At 36.7% G+C, this 15,774-nt stretch overlaps 1 protein-coding gene and 1 pseudogene across 1 annotated transcript in view; both read right to left on the bottom strand.

Annotated features, from left to right (window-relative positions):
* Window positions 1-6,868, bottom strand: part of LOC103506548 — a 12,757-nt gene extending 5,889 nt beyond the window's left edge. Inside the window, exon 1 of the mRNA XM_008470945.2 lies at window positions 6,793-6,868. The gene's annotated coding sequence lies outside the window, so the exon portion shown is untranslated. The remainder of the gene's footprint in view (window positions 1-6,792) is intronic.
* On the bottom strand, window positions 1,248-15,703 carry LOC103506549 (annotated as a pseudogene).
* Window positions 15,704-15,774: the final 71 nt, after the last annotated feature.

Raw genomic sequence — 15,774 nt, 5'->3', positions numbered from 1 at the left:
GATCGTCTTTGAAAAAACTTCCCAGTCAGCAATATTACTTTACTAAGAATATACCTACCTACAAGTCAACAATTTTTATATGGCTTCTCCCTTCTCCCTTCTTTCATGGTAGAGGTACTTAAGTGGTTATATTTCTGAGTATTCAGCTCGTTAAATTGCCTATGTTCCTTCTTTAGGCTAAAAACAGTGTGGTGTGGAGTGAAGAGCATAGAGCATCAAGCTTGTAGAGGCGACGAATTCAAACCACATAGAGCAGAGAACATAAAATTCTATGCTCTCCGCTGCTCTTTTTGAGGCCTTACTCGGACTTTGATCAAATAAAATCAAAGTCAACTTGTGTAATGAAAAACTGTTAAGATATTTTAATTTATTCATCTTTTAAACGTGGAATATCATACTAGGATTGTTTTCAAATCATATGGAGATGGGGTGCATATGCCAAGTTGTCTGATAAGAAGAAGAGCCAGATTTTTTACTGCTATGCAAACCATATCATATCAGATACATGCCTTTTCCACAAGTTTGGCCATGCCTCGGGATGAACTAGCGGGATTCCGGAGCGAAGCGACGGAATTCAGCTAGTATTAGAATATAAACAATTCAAGCTGGATTGAGTGGAGACTTGGAGAGGCTTACCATATACATACATTCCTACGTATGTGTATTCTCAATATTGTAAACTCAGCAGCTAATCTATAAACCTAGTGGCGACGTTTTAACGTGTATAATGGGCGTGCAACTTGACTGTAGATTTTGTTAGTGCCATGTGATTTCGCAACATCGCAACTTACCACTTCTTAAGGTGTGTCCTCACATAATCGACCGGTCGATCAATGTCAACTGAACCGTCCACACTGCCTCGACATTAAGAGTTATTGGGGAACAAAATGAGCAGATTAACAAAATGCAAAATCGTCCAGTTAGCTAAAGTACCCAACGCTATTGCATTATCCTTCATTCATTGATTCCTCAATGTCAGTAAATAGTAAATACCCTTTGTTGGACGAATCCCTCTCTTTCCCTTTAGACAGTACACTTAAACTGTCAACTATTATCATTACTTTGTATTATATTTTTTATCTATTCTATTTGCTCCTATTCTCCTCACATCCTGCCTCGTATCTACAGTCAGTGGTTCTCAGAATGAGCGGTGGTAGTTCCACAGAAAGGAAACACTAATTTTTAGTTTGAAAACCTTGGACCAAAACCAAGCCTGATTGAAAACGCCATTATTTTTTTCTCAAGGCTAGTAAATTACAATTCTATAAGTTCTGAAATCTATCCAGGGGTCTTTCATTCCACGCGAACAGAACTGCCATTTGGAACGTAGTCACATCTAGATCATACTTGCCCACTTCATTAGAGAAGGTGATAGTTCCATTAGACATGTGGTGATACCACTGTAACTTCCTACCACTATGCTTTTTCTTATAGAAGTCTTCTACTTCTGGAATATAATCCTCCAATTCCAGAGGTAACGAGACAGTCACCCTCTCACTTCCTCTGGCCCAGGCACCTGCATTCAAAATTTTAATGTTGATCGAATCTCCTATACTACCTTTACTTCCACGGTAGGATTGTTTAAACTGGTAGTTGAGATCTTGACTGACCTTTATATCTTGGAACATACGTGCTAGTTTGTTCACATAGTCAGCAGGCATACCTACGTCTCTCAACCACTCTACCATGTTCTCTTCTTTCTCCGAGTCTGCAGAAGTGTCCAGGATGAGACGTCTGGTTAGATGTGCTTTGTGAAATCTCATGAACACATCTTTATTCTGCACATACTTGAGTACCAGCAATACATTCCTCAGTTTGGACTCTATCTCATCTGCCGTGAGTCGTTTACTCAGAGGAGTTTTTCTTAGCAACATATCACAATAGTTAGCAAGGAGCTCAGGACACTTGGACTCCGGCAATGTTTTGATCCCAGTACATTGCTTCGTTGGAAGTTCTAGTTTGAACACAGTTGTATCATTCACTACATTTTTGTAAGCTTTGTCTCGAGCTGTCAAAAATCTTGGATCATCTTTGAAAGCATCTTTGACTAGTTTACTGAATTGATTGAACAATTCTAGTAATCTCTCAACATATTTCTCGGAATCCTGAGTAATGATATCAGCAGAGGCAATCATGTCTGCTAGACCTGCATTCACAATATGTGCTTCCAAGTCTTGTAACATCGGAGTGATGCCATCTTTAATTCGGTCCAGTAACTTCATCATAAGCTCTAGCTTGAGTGTTTCGTTCATTTTAATCATCTTGGGACATTCTGCAAGGATAGTATTCTTAAATGAGCTAACAAGTACCGTCACACAACAGTCAGTGAGTAGTTGTACAGAACTACTAGATTCCAAATATTTACACGCACGAAGCTCTTCCTCATGAAGCTTAGCATCTGCATATTTCATGTAGCTTTCTACTCCATTGTTCTGAAGAAACTCAGCAGCCTTTACAGTATAGAAAGATTCTGTTGCAGCAATGTAAGCTTTTTCAAAATGTTCTCGGTAAATTTGAAGTTTGTCTTCAGGGTTTGAACACAAATTTACATAAGACTCTCGCACACCAATCACAAGCTGTGAATCAAATGCCTCTCCATTTCGTTCTGACTGAACAAGCTTCATAGCAGAATCCTGCAACCTTTGTTTGATATCATTGAAAATGCTTTGGTTCCAACTATCTAACATAAGCACCCGTACTGTGGACTCCTCAGCACTTATCTTTTGCTTGTTATTATTGTTTGTGAGGCTTGTAGAGACACTCTTGTTTACTAGGGAAGTTTCCAACTGTCTGAATGGTGTAGGCAAGTAGCTGCATTGTGCTAGGAACTTGCTCCACTCTTGAATGTAAGCTTTGAGTAAAGCCTGATCTTCTTCATGGGCTAGCACTCTTTGCTGGGCATGTCTAATGAAATTCATTATATCTTCCTTGAGTGCATCCACAATTTTGGAAGGACCTTTCTCGTCCCACAGGCACACAACATGGACTGCATAGAACAGATTCTGCCATTCGTTCTGAGAGACTGGTTCCTGTTGCAATAGCTTGAGTACAATGGGACGCATTGATGGCCATTTGTCCTCAAATGTTTGAGTTCCTTTATCTTTCAACATGGTGCCAAAGTACATGAGACTGAGATATAAGTTAGACTAATGTATCATGGTGATGAAGGGAGGGCATTAATCTGGAATCAAACCAAACACTGGGAATTACAAACAAATCTAAGAAGAAGAGTAATAATAGTACAAGGTCATTGCTACTTGTACCCATCACCATAATACTACTTAGTCTAACTTACATACAGTAAATGCACTACTTCTTGAACACATAACAAAAAGTAAAAGCTAACAATTGAAACAATAAAAGAAGAATTATCAATTAACAAGTTGTTTAAATTAGGAATGATTTTAGGTTGGCGGTATTTTGGACGCTCTTCGGCGTAATTCAATAATATCTCGGGAACGGTTTGAGCTAGAGACTTGAAATTTGGTATCCATTAGGTGAGGTTAACGCTGGAGTTGTTCTGTACCTTGCGAACTCTTTTGTCAAATAGATTATGGAATTACATGCCTTAGCTGGGATTGAACCCGCGAACTCCTGTTTACCAGGCGAATACCTTGACCACTACAACACCGATGCAGATGTTGTACTTTTTTCCTTTTCTTTTCGTTTACTAATGAATAGAGAGTACGAGATGAACAATATAGAACTATGTAGAGCATATGCTACATGCTTTACTAATCAGTGTCGTATACAAGTAGCCAGTGTAGGTCGACTATAACATTGTTAGGACAAATGTCCTGAGCTGTTAGGACAAAGGACAAATAATGTCCTAACATAGTCGGCCGGCCGTCGATTTAAGAGGAGAATTTATGTTGTCGAGGTAGTGTGGACGGTTCAGTCTACATCGATCGATGGCCGGTCGACTATATGTGGACACACCTTAAGAGGGCAACCCTTTTATTTCCAATGGTTTACTGAAGTTAAGCAACGTTGCGCATGGTTAGTATCCGGATGGGTGACAATTGGAATCATTTTTTTTTTTTTTTTTTTTTTTTTTTTTTACACCTACTCATAAGTATTTCTTTGTTTAATTTAACGCAGAAAATAAATTACCATTCTGTTCTTTTGATACTATCTATAATAAATAAAATTTTCTTTATTTATATTGCTTCTCTACGTGGAGTTATACAGGGACAGCTGTTTCGGACTTGGTAATCCTCATCAGCTAGATAAGGACCTAATTTATTATAGGCCTGTGTCTAGGTGAAAACAACTTATACATATGTACAAGCCTGAATCAGCTGTTCCAGTCTACCTCCTAAGTAAATCTCTCATCAGTTATTTGGACCAAACTCAACAGCTTTCCTCTATGATATTAGCAGCATAGTACATAAGTACATTGGTACCTAACCCTGAAATAAGGGAATGTATGTAGTAGGGATTAGAGCCTGAATCAGCTGTTCCAGTCTACCTCCTAAGTAAATCTCTCATCAGTTATTTGGACCAAACTCAACAGCTTTCCTCTATGATATTGTAAAGCAGCATAGTACATAAGTACATTGGTACCTAACCCTGAAATAAGGGAATGTATGTAGTAGGGATTAGTACCTACATACTCTCTAGTAGGAAAATACCGAAAACATCACAGAGTTCAACAAATCAACACCCTTTCTTTTCAGGAGTTGTGTACCGCAAAGTCATGGAACTTGAGCCACCGATATGTGTAGGTGTTTTTAGAGAACTATATCCGGTTAAAATGTAGAGAGATTTGCAAATCAACTCATAAAATGTGGAAAAAACTTGTATTGTTACCAGTGCTCTCTGTGTACTGTATCGTCTCTGTATTACTTGGCTCAAGTTGTATGACTTTACACGTGAGAAAAGGAATTATCCAGTATCAATCAGGGTTTATTCGTGTGTGATGGAAAATATCGAGTTTCATGGAGTTTTTTTCGCTCAACGTTGCATTTAGTTTCCCAATCAACACCCTTTCTTTTCAGGAGTTGTGTACCGCAAAGTCATGGAACTTGAGCCACCGATATGTGTAGGTGTTTTTAGAGAACTATCCGGTTAAAATGTAGAGAGATTTGCAAATCAACTCATAAAATGTGGAAAAACTTGTATTGTTACTTGTTACCAGTGCTTTTTGTGTACTGTATCATCTCTGTATTACTTGGCTCAAGTTGTATGACTTTACACGTGAGAAAAGGAATTATCCAGTATCGATCAGGGTTTATTCGTGTGTGATGGAAAATATCGAGTTTCATGGAGTTTTTTCGCTCAACGTTGCATTTGGTTTTCTCATAACAAGACTCGATTGTTCATCGTCCGCGAGAACATAAAAAATCTAAAAATAACGAAAAAAATCAACAATAATAATCACTTGCACCACTTCCTAGCTCGAATATCGGATAGGGCAGCCCTTTAACTCTGCAGACTTGAGGCTGATAAAGCAAAGAGGAAATACTACTGCTGGGGAGGGCTTTTCCAACTGAAATAGGGCACACATAGGGCAGCCTTTTCATCACGAAGGGTTATCGCTGGAGACTTTTCGGTATTACCTAGCTCGAATATCGGATAGGGCAGCCCTTTAACTCTGCAGACTTGAGGCTGATAAAGCAAAGAGGAAATACTACTGCTGGGGAGGGTCTTTCCAACTGAAATAGGGCACACATAGGGCAGCCTTTTCATCACGAAGGGTTACCGCTGGAGACTTTTCGGTATTGAAAGCAAAGAGGAAATACTACTGCTGGGGAGGGTCTTTCCAACTGAAATAGGGCACACATAGGGCAGCCTTTTCATCACGAAGGGTTATCGCTGGAGACTTTTCGGTATTGAAGTTGGAATATACAGAATTACACAATCAGTCCGTGGGAATAACATCGGGGAGGTATCAAAAAGAAAGAGCCTAGATAAATCAAAAGCGCAAGAAAAACAACAAGGTTAAACGATAAAAAAATTCTCAAGTGAGAATAAAATTCTATAGGCTTGCACTCCGGAGGTCCCGGGTTCGAAGTTTTTTCAGCTCTGCGCTTAGAGTTCGGGATGTCAACAAGGTTAAACGATAAAAAAATTCTCAAGTGAGAATAAAATTCTATAGGCTTGCACTCCGGAGGTCCCGGGTTCGAAGTTTTTTCGGCTCTGCGCTTAAAGTTCGGGATGTACTCAGCCTTGTGAGGACAATTGAGTAGTTACTTTGATCGAGTAGCGACCAGTGGTGACATTACCGGTGTAAATTGATGAAACGAGTAGATGAAAATTAATAGGTAACATAGGAGGCTGCCTCGGTGGCGTAGTGGTCAAGACGCTCGCCTGGTAAACAGGAGGGCGTGGGTTCGATCCCTTCCGAGGCAGGGAATTTTATCATTTATTTGAGAATTTGACCACAATAATGGAGCTCTAAGGGTTAGGTGGTAGAGAACGCCTCCGACGTTAACCTCGCCTAGTGGTTACCTTCCACTCAAGCGCTCGCCTGGTAAACAGGAGGGCGTGGGTTCGATCCCTTCCGAGGCAGGGAATTTTATCATTTATTTGAGAATTTGACCACAATAATAGAGCTCTAAGGGTTAGGTGGTACAGAACGCCTCCGACGTTAACCTCGCCTAGTGGTTACCTTCCACTCAAGAGTCTATTACTACAGTATAGCGAGCTATACTATTTTTATTAAAGATAGTATAGGAGGTAGGTACTTATTTACTATATGTACCTAGTAATGTTGTGATACTCACAAAAGTTGTGAAAAAGCTCTCTGCGTTATCCCAAAGATTCATGTTTAGATTCTATTCAACTCACCGTATGTTTGATATCAAGGCCTAGGTTACACAGGGAGCAACATTCCTTATCTGCCACTTCGGGGAGTTTCAACAGGGCAGTTATTTTTATTAAAGATAGTATAGGAGGTAGGTACTTATTTACTATACCTAGTAATGTCGTGATACTCACAAAAGTTGTGAAAAAGCTCTCTGCGTTACCACAAAGATTCATGTTTAGATTCTATTCAACTCACCGTATGTTTGATATCAAGGCCTAGCTTACACAGGGAGCAACATTCCTTATCTGCTACTTCGGGGAGTTTCAACAGGGCAGATTCTCGAGGGGAAGGTATGTACTCTGCTGCTATCACTAGGCGCTTGTCCTCCTTCTGTTCCACAACTGAAAATATCGCAGAGGACGCAAAGTTTTGTACCAAGTTGTTGTTGTTAGCTAATGTCAAGAATTGAGCATTAGGCCATTTTCTTGCGCGCATCCCAATGTTAGCTAATGTTAAGAATTGAGCATTAGGCCAATTTCTTGCGCGCATCCCAATATATTCTTCTTCTAAGTTTTGTACCAAAGGGTCGTGGAAATCTAAATTATTAGCTACATAGGTAGTATAGGTACCTATACTTATAATAGGATAGGTTTTTTAGCTAAATTACCTTTTGGTTCCCTTGTTGATCCCTTTTGGTACAAGCTGTAGAAGAATATTGATCATTGATCGATGATCGATCACTTTGAGGACGAATTTTAACTACTAGAGAAAAAACAGCTTTTAAAACTTCACTGAAAATATCGCAGAGGACGCAAAGTTTTGTACCAAGTTGTTGTTGTTAGCTAATGTTAAGAATTGAGCATTAGGCCAATTTCTTGCTCGCATCCCAGTATATTCTTCTTCTAAGTTTTGTACCAAAGGGTCGTGGAAATCTAAATTATTAGCTACATAGGTACCTATACTTATAATAAGGATAGGTTTTTTAGCTAAATTCCCTTTTTTTTATTTTGCTTGTTGATCCCTTTTGGTACAAGCTGTAGTAGAATATTGATCATTGATCGATCACTTTGAGGACGAATTTTAACTACTAGCGAAAAAACAGCTTTTAAAACTTCATTTTTTATAGAAAATTTATTTCAACAAAATAATAGCGGGGAAAAATTACTTAAATAAAATTATCATATAAAAAAAGTTTTTGGAATAAATTAAATAGTTTACATAATTGTAATCGACCTAGAGAACATAAAACAAGATACTTTTCTCCAGAAATATTCATACAAGCAGGTTTACTGTTTCATTTTTAATTGTGAAGCCTAAATTAAAATGTTCTGTTTTATCTATTATTATTTAAAAACACATGTCTGAAAACAGATTAATAAAAGTAGTTTTAGGTAGTAGAAGCTGAGTGATTTCAATAATCCTTACTAGCAAGTCAAAAGTCACCCATCTCTTTACAATAGTAGTACGTAAGTACATCCACAGATATAAGTAATTAAATTAAATGCCAGTTAGACTAATGTATCATGGTGATGAAGGGAGGGCATTAATCTGGAATCAAACCAAACACTGGGAATTACAAACAAATCTAAGAAGATGAGTAATAATAGTACAAGGTCATTGCTACTTGTACCCATCACCATAATACTACTTAGTCTAACTTACATGTTACAGTAAATGCACTACTTCTTGAACACATAACAAAAAGTAAAAGGTAACAATTGAAACAATAAAAGAAGAATTATCAATTAACAAGTTGTTTAAATTAGGAATGATTTTAGAGTGGTAAACAGGAAGGTCCCAGCGAAATTGGGAAACTTCTCTTATAATAATAAAGCTCTCAGAGTTCAGTGGTTAGAAGATCTTTTGGCCATTACCTTTGCCTAATGGTTATCTTCCATTCAATTTAGATTTTCCAATAGGCAGTGTGTTCTGATCAACTCTCTTTACTTCTCACAGGTACGGTTTCCACTGGCCTCCATTCTACTCAATAGGACATCTACATTTACATGTGATAGCTCCTGTGAGTGAGATGTCATTCCTGTCCAAAATTATCTTTAAACCAAACACATGGTGGTTTGTTACAGTAAGTATCTATACATCTTTGTTTATGTACTTAGCTTAGAAACAGCTATTGCTGATTTTAGAAACTATCCTACATTTTTAGTCACATATTTTGCCTTAATTGATTTATTTGCAATGGAGGAATGCCTAAAATGTCATTAATATCAATAATGTACTGGTATACATATTTTTCTCCTTTAACATGAATAAAATACTCTTTGTATAAGCCTTTGACAATAACATGGTGAATACTATCATAGCTACAGTGAACATTCTGGTTCAATAATCCCCATAATTCTGCAACTTTATCTATATTTAACACTTTAAACTTCCCTTTGTCATCACACCACACAATGACATCCTTGTAAGTTTTATCTATCAAAAGTTTCAATAAAAATTCCCACAGAGATACTGGCTGACTACAAACAGTCTTCATTGCACTAAAAGCTGATACAGCTTTAGTGTACTGCTTTACATCACTTTCCAGACATTGTATTGGAGAACAAACTAAATTGAATTGACACAATATCTTGATGTGAGCTCTGAAGGTTTCACTTTCAAAAACATTTGGGTCTGTGGAGCACAATTCTTTTCCATCAAAGTCCCAAATTTTCATAGAATCTTTTTGACTTAATTTGAAATGTCTAACTGCCCACAGAAACCAATAATCCACTTGAATTCTGGACCACAAAACACAATTATGAGGAAATTTGGCAACTTCTTGAGCAGCATAAAATTGAAGGTTTAGAGTCCAGAAAGTTTTTGGTTTGTTTTCTTCTTCGTACACAAAAGCCTGAACCTCGACATATTGAATTGACATACTATTGAATATTATGGAATAAATAATGCGAGTGCCACTTTCTATTATTTACCCTGGTGTTTGAACTAGGAGGGGCAGAAACCGTTATTCTCGGATATAGCTGAGATTCAGAACACTTGGCCTAAATATATCGACCTCTTCCAATATCGAATGTGGAACTTCCTTTCTAATTCCGAGTAGATTTCTAATCGTAAATTCACAATATGACCTCGACATCACTTTGAAGTTCTGTTAGCTTTTCTGGAACATCAACTTTACAAATGACAAAGAAAATGTCTTTGTTCTGATAAGGCAATAATGTACTAAGCTTCTGGGTCTCTGCTAGTTCAGTACCTTCAAACTTTGTCTTGAAAGAGGCTACTAAGCCTGTTATTTATAAACACCAAATTTAATTTATAAATTCGAATTGTTTCAGGAAAGATCTGAGAGGTGGTATAGAACTGACCTCAAGGGCTCAAAAAGAAACGTTACTTTCCATCCTATAGGATAAGAAGAAATTCGAATTGTTTCCGGAAAAATCTGAGAGGTGGTATAGAACTGATCTCAAGGGCTCAAAAAGAAACGTTACTTTCCATCCTATAGGATAAGGAGAAAATTCGAATTGTTTCAGGAAAGATCTGAGAGGTGGTATAGAACTGATCTCAAGGGCTCAAAAAGAAACGTTACTTTCCATCCTATAGCATAAGGAGAAAAAAAAAGTACTTCAGTAGTAATGGAAAAAGCATTTGTTTATTTTTCAGTAGGAATCTTGTTTACATTTAGGTGGGTACAATTACATTTACAACTATGTAAATACATTTTTACAATGATTTCAGTACCTACTGAAGACTGAAAGACAATGTATGCTACAATAGCGTCGTATACAACAAGATTGATATACAGGGGTAAAAGTGGTACATCAGAAGGTACCGATCAATATTACTAAACATAAGTATACTGAGTAGGAATTGCAAATCTTGTGAGATCATTTAATATCTAACTGTGAATAATGTTAGTGTCTGAAGTAAAGATGAGATAATAAACCTGACATAACTACCTATACCTACTTTACAATGTCTTACATTTGCTTCTTGATGAATAATGTTCATGATACTAAAGACTAGAAAATAACAAATTATACTAAAGACTAGAAAATAACACATGGAAATTTTGAGTTCCACTTCGAAAAAGAAGAACAGATTGAAGAGGCATTGTTATAAGCTGATAATCAAAAGTCGGCGAAAAAATTTACATTGTTTTAAAATTTCTCAGATCAGAGCCCTCGTCGAATAATGTTCATGATACTAAAGACTAGAAAATAACAAATTATACTAAAGACTAGAAAATAACACATGGAAATTTTGAGTTCCACTTCTAAAAAGAAGAACAGATTGAAGAGGCATTGTTATAAGCTGATAATCAAAAGTCGGCGAAAAAATTTATATTGTTTTAAAATTTCTCAGATCAGAGCCCTCGTAGATTCGTATCAGCTATAAGCTGATAATCAAAAATCGGCGAAAAAATTTATATTGTTTTAAAATTTCTCAGATCAGAGCCCTCGTAGATTCGTATCAGCTTAAACCCATCTTTTGGGGCCCTAGTCTACGAAGTGCTTCTCATTCAGAACTTTGCTTTTCTCAATTTATCCCTCTTCCAGTGCTCTCCTTCTAGGCCGGCAGACATCAACTATATCTCACTGGGTCAAGCGAAGGCACAGACCCCAAAATACTTTAGTTTTTCCCCCTTTGGGTTAAAAACTGTTATTTTGGGTCTTGCCGGAGCTTGACCCAGCCTTTCAGGCCTTGCCGGCCTCCGGCACTGAAATCAAAACAAAAACCTTGCGGCCTAGAAGGAAGTTCTCTGTGCACAACAGAGCAAAGAGGGATCGTTCACACGATCTATAGGGCATGTTCACGCGTTGGAAATGCAGAGGCTATCTCACTGGGTCAAGCTCCGGCAAGACCCAAAATAACAGTTTTTAACCCAAAGGGGGAAAAACTAAAGTATTCTGTGTACTAACTACAACGAATACATCGAAATGGCTCTTTGAACTTCATAAAAATTCGTTTTCGTTTAGAAAATGAAATTCTGTCAAAAAACTCGAAGGTCACCTGATGAGTGGTTCGAGTCGACCCCACAATGCAAAATAGAGGTAGAGTCGGCTCAATGCTAGATTACGAAACTGCGGTAAAATTCAAAAATAACTTGTCACCTTACCGTTATAGTGGCGTAGCGAATTTGCTATTTTTCGAAATTCCAGAGATTCCTTGGTCGCTTGTTCTTGTTCTGCCTATTGTGAGATTGTTCTTTAGAGTGCAGACCAGACTTACAGAGTCCAGTCTTAACTTAAAAGACTTTGAAGTTCTGTTAGCTTTTCTGGAACATCAACTTTACAAATGACAAAGAAAATGTCTTTGTTCTGATAAGGCAGTAATGTACACGTCCGGTATTTTAACTTAAATAAGTAAACAAACAAACCGATACCACGAATTAAAACGGTGAATAGTGCAACGCTGATTAGCATACCACTGACATATTTATGTACATGGCCAATGATTTCGTCCTAATCTCGTATTTCCAACTTGTTTACTCTACAATTGAATTGACATACTATTGAATATTATGGAATAAATAATGCGAGTGCCACTTTCTATTATTTACCCTGGTGTTTGAACTAGGAGGGGAAGAAACCGTTATGCTCGGATATAGCTAAGGTTCAGAACACTTGGCCTAAATATATCGACCTCTTCCAATATCGAATGTGGAACTTCCTTTCTAATTCCGGGTAGATTTCTAATCGTAAATTCACAATATTGTAGTAAACAAGATGGAAATACGAGATTAGGACGAAATCATTGGCCATGTACATAAATATGTCAGCGGTATGCTAATCAGCGTTGCACTATTCACCGTTTTAATTCGTGGTATCGGTTTGTTTGTTTACTTATTTAAGTTTAGAATACCGGATATTGGGGAATTTTTATGCTCATAAGTATGATTTATTTGTTTACTTTTTTGCTTAAGGAAACTTTTGACGTCGAAGAATTTTCATATTCATAATAAGGATTTTATATGTCAGCGGTATGCTAATCAGCGTTGCACTATTCACCGTTTTAATTCGTGGTATCGGTTTGTTTGTTTACTTATTTAAGTTAAAATACCGGACGTTGGGGAATTTTTATGCTCATAAGTATGATTTATTTGTTTACTTTTTTGCTTAAGGAAACTTTTGACTTCGAAGAATTTTCATATTCATAATAAGGATTTATTGGTGGCATGTTTTGGAAAATACTCGAAGTAAACCCTCCCTTATCTTAGAAGGAAAAAGTTTCATGCTAAGCCTTAGGGACCATAATAGGATTAGTAGGTACCGTAGGTAGGTGTAGTCATATTTTGAAACTTTTAAATAAATATTCAAATGCGGAGGACTTCTTTTCCGATTGGCTATTGCCAAAAGTGAGATTTATATGCAGTTGTTTAGTCAAATCTATTCGTCTAGGTACCTACCTATTTGAAATTTTGCTGAATTGATTGTGGCCTAGCCCAAACTTTTGGAGCCCTCGTTAAAGAAAAGCTTTTTATTTTGATCTTTGGTAAGATCAGAGGGAATAACCTGGTCTTAGAAATGTGTTTATATGCAGTTGTTTAGTCAAATCTATTCGTCTAGGTACCTACCTATTTGAAATTTTGCTGAATTGATTGTGGCCTAGCCCAAACTGTTGGAGCCCTCGTTAAAGAAAAGCTTTTTATTTTGATCTTTGGTAAGATCAGAATAAACCTGGTCTTTGAAATGTGAGAAGCAATCTTTTCAACAACTCATGCCAAGTGTTAGCTCAGGTATGATATGAGTAGAGCTTGAGCTCTATATCATCTCGCCTTCTTTTCCGGATTTCAACTATATGTGTGCCTTCAAATACCCTCACAGTAATGTACTAAGCTTCTGGGTCTCTGCTAGTTCAGTACCTTCAAACTTTGTTTTGAAAGAATTCAAATCTATCTCTAATTCAACTTGCAATTTGTCAACCAAAGTTTTAATGGTACTATTTTTATCAAGAATAATTACATTATAAAGTACATCCATTTCTCTCTTCTTAATTTATTTATTCTTTTTACAGAATAGTTGACATTGATTTAACTTCATCATGTATTTTTATATTCTCACCTGAAATATTGTAATGTGAAAAAAATAAGTAGGTATGTAAATATAATTTTACATCAAAGTACAATAATTTACATCAAACCTACATGGGAAGTATACCTACTAATACAGTGAAACAACTTGCAATTTGTCAACCAAAGTTTTAATGGTACTATTTTTATCAAGAATAATTACATTATAAAGTACATCCATTTCTCTCTTCTTTATTTATTTATTCTTTTTACAGAATAGTTGACATTGATTTAATTTCATCATGTATTTTTATATTCTCACCTGGAATATTGTAATGTGAAAAAAATAAGTATGTAAATATAATTTTACATCAAAGTACAATAATTTACATCAAACCTACATGGGAAATATACCTAATAATACAGTGAAAATATTGATGACAAGGCATTCAGAATTTTCTAAAGCTCTCAACATCATAAGTAAGAACTAAAAATACTATGTGTTCAGTTTACTTATTTGAAACCCAAAATAAAAAGTAAGTAGTCTCACATGCAAAAGTGAAATATTGTAATGTGAAAAAAATAAGTATGTAAATATAATTTTACATCAAAGTACAATAATTTACATCAAACCTACATGGGAAATAAACCTACTAATACAGTGAAAATATTGATGACAAGGCATTCAGAATTTTCTAAAAGCTCCTAACATCACAAGTAAGAACTAAGAATACTATGTACTATGTGTTCAGTTTACTTATTTGAAACCCAAAATAAAAAGTAAGTAGTCTCACATGCAAAAGGACAAAATTTGTTGTCCAAAAAACACTGTAGGGACATGACAAGGTAAGGCTTACATACTGGCAAAAAGAAAAGATTAGGTACACTCAACACATTAGAATGGCAGGGCCGCATGCAAAAGGACAAAATTTGCTGTCCAAAAAACACTGTAGGGACATGACAAGGTAAGGCTTACATACTGGCAAAAAGAAAAGATTAGATACACTCAACACATTGGAATGGCAGGGCCAGATATACATTATCAGCACCCCTAGGCACAAATAACTTTTGTGCCCTTAAGGAACAACTTCAAAACGTCCAAAAAACACTGTAGGGACATGACAAGGTAAGGCTTACATACTGGCAAAAAGAAAAGATTAGGTACACTCAACACATTAGAATGGTAGGGCCGGATATACATTATCAGCACCCCTAGGCACAAATAACTTTTGTGCCCTTAAGGAACAACTTCAAAAGCAACATAATAATACTCAAGTAAGAGTAAAAGAGACACAAAACTGAATAACTGACCCACACAGAAGGATCTCTGTTTTATAACCTCACCATTCCAAGGCTGAACACATACCACATGACAAGGTAAGGCTTACATACTGGCAAAAAGAAAAGATTAGGTACACTCAACACATTAGAATGGCAGGGCCGGATATACATTATTAGCACCCCTAGGCACAAATAACTTTTGTGCCCTTAAGGAACAACTTCAAAACCAACATAATACTCAAGTAAGAGTAAAAGAGACACAAAACTGACTGACCCACACAGAGGGATCTCTGTTTTATAACCTCACCATTCCAAGGCTGAACACATACATTATAACAAGAAGATCAATAGTTGTCTTGCTAGACCAGAACAAGTGACAAGAATCCAATGAATGAGCCTCTGGTCACAGTGTAACAAAGTAGAACTGAATAGCCTCCATTTCAATCATTTTGGTAATTTGGCATTGGAATACAAGGTGACAGTCTGTTATGGTAATGGTCCATCTATCCCTTTGCTAATACCCACATAGGTACCTACTCAAAGCTCTCACCAATCAATAGACGAAAAAAGATTGGTAAAAAGTCAATACTTACTTTGTTTCAGCAATGTGGAGGCAGTTGTGTGAATGTTTCTCGCTGTAATTTGTAAAGATCTTGATGCCAATGTCTTGGAAAGTGCACTGGTGATCATCAACATACTTGGATCAGTTCAGGTGTTTTCCTTGTGATCGGCAATTACGTGATGACAAATTGAAAGGTTCAGACTGGAGGTT

Source organism: Diaphorina citri, unplaced genomic scaffold, assembly GCF_000475195.1.
Source record: "Diaphorina citri unplaced genomic scaffold, Diaci psyllid genome assembly version 1.1 scaffold245, whole genome shotgun sequence".
NCBI lineage: Eukaryota > Metazoa > Arthropoda > Insecta > Hemiptera > Psyllidae > Diaphorina > Diaphorina citri.
This window is presented reverse-complemented; position numbering and strand designations above follow the sequence as displayed.